At 39.6% G+C, this 2,105-nt stretch overlaps 1 pseudogene; it reads left to right on the top strand.

The window, feature by feature from the left end:
• The first annotated feature begins 532 nt into the window (after positions 1–532).
• LOC145491758 (5-hydroxytryptamine receptor 1D-like) lies at positions 533–1,879 on the top strand (annotated as a pseudogene).
• Positions 1,880–2,105: the final 226 nt, after the last annotated feature.

Genomic DNA, 2,105 nt, shown 5'->3' with positions numbered 1-2,105 from the left:
GTCTCAAGCAAAATCGACCGGACCGCTCTTACAGAGACACTCTCTTAATTTCAAATTCAAATCTTTTGGAACTATTTCCAAATGTGTAGTTAATTCAAAGTGGTACTACTGAGTTTTGCAATGTTTCAATTTATAAAATGGCCTATAATCAGCTAGCTACCCTTCAAACATTTAAAGACCACTTGGAATTTCCGTGTCTTTCAAACATATTTCCTTAATTATCAAATACTATATAGACACCTGCCCTCTAAAACGTGGACGATTCTTTGCGCCCAATCATTGCAATTTGTTTTTGAGAATCTAAGGTGAGAGCAATTTGGATCGACAACATGTCTCTTTCTTTCTCGTAATTAAGGTATCCCGATTCAATTTATTGCTCTCTGTTCCCATTTTTCAGCCCTGATTTCAGGCAAGAAACATTTAATCGATTTCTTCGATTTCTAGCACCCAAAATTAAAGTGTATAAAATTCAAGAGAATTCTATTTCGTTTACCATTTTTTTCTCTTTTTTTTCTCTTCAGGTGGTAACAGCATGGATCTAAACAACACTAACACTACCATCAATTCTTCCAGCTCAACGTTTTATTGCAGGTATATACTGAGCGTATCATGGGAAGACGCTGGTGGTTCAGCTTTTGACTTGATTATAGGCCTTATAACGGTCCTGGCTTCACTCCCAACCATGCTTTTGAACGCATTCATAATCTTAGCGATTAAGCAAAGAAGAGTGCTACAAAAACCTTCAAACATTATGTTGTCAAGCCTGGCTGTTACGGACCTCCTAGTTGGCATTATAGCTATGCCGACATCTGCTACTATTGATTTCTTTACATTTAGTCAAGTTTCGTTTGAGCATACTTGTATGTTACATGCTGTGAATCTTTTCTTCTTCCCTTTACTCTTTTCGGCTACCCTCCATCAACTTGAACGTCATTGCCTGGGAGAGGTACGTGGCTGTGCAAAAATGGATGAACTACAATCTTATCATTACAAATGGCCGGCTCAAGAAGATTGCGATAGCTACCTGGCTCTCTGCGCTCTTCCCAACGGTTGCAAACTATATTATGCAAGTGGTCTTTAGGGATGGTGCAATTTTGAGCAGCATTGCAGCTGGCTAGTCTGTTTTTTTAAGTGGTTGTTTATTTCTTTTTGCATTCTTTTATCGGAAGGTTTATATTGGAATACGCAATCGTAAACTAAACGAAATGTCTCAAATCAAAGTTTTAATGAAAGCAAGACTGGAGTCCAAAGTTGTTAAGACAACTGGTTTGCTAACTGCTGCGGTAATATCCTCATCTATGCCATTATTTGTCATTGGTATCTTTCGAAATGCCGTGCCAGTCTTTCGTACCAATGCCGTTATCCGGTATACACACGGAGTGCAGCTGTTGAGCTCTCTATCTAATCCTTTCCTTGACTGTTATAGAGACCACCGTATTAGGAACGCTATTCGCGAGCTGTTAGGGATGAAAAAGGCTCATGCAACACAGTGAGCAGATGGTGCCGCTCAATTTTTCAGCCTAAAGAATCTATCAAGGTCGTCAGATTTGCACATAGTAGGAAAACGTACCGAACGCTTGACAAGATCAGCATCTTGTAATCTAAAAGATGCTTTAGATTCTATTCATGACACACCCAGTATGGTTATGTTGAAAAGGTCATGGTCTGCTCCCACGCTTGATACATGCAGCAAGTCCTTAGATGACGAAGATCCGCAGCAGCTTTCGTCCGTCGTGGTAACAATGGCAGCGATCCATGCTAATAGCCGCGAGTAATGTGAAGCGAGGTAAGACAATCCTGAAGGTAACAGAGAAGCAGCTAGACCTTAAATTACACCGTGAGATAAATACACAAAGTCGATATCCTGCGATTCCAACCAAACTTGAACGTGACGCAAAATTTGCCAACCGTTTGGTGTCATTGAACGGCTAAAAGTCAAAACGAGCGCGTACTGTTTAATGAGCAATAGCATGGGAAGTGCTGCTTTAAAGGTTTTATAGGAATGGTCACATACTATAGCTGTAGAATTTAATTCACTGCTGTAATAATCTACATTAATCTTAATCAGCATAAGAGCTTGAGTCATATTAATGAGCATAATAAAC

Source organism: Orbicella franksi, chromosome 7, assembly GCF_964199315.1.
Source record: "Orbicella franksi chromosome 7, jaOrbFran1.1, whole genome shotgun sequence".
Classification (NCBI taxonomy): domain Eukaryota; kingdom Metazoa; phylum Cnidaria; class Anthozoa; order Scleractinia; family Merulinidae; genus Orbicella; species Orbicella franksi.
The sequence above is the reverse complement of the archived record's forward strand: the minus strand, read 5'-3'. Positions and strand labels throughout refer to the sequence as shown.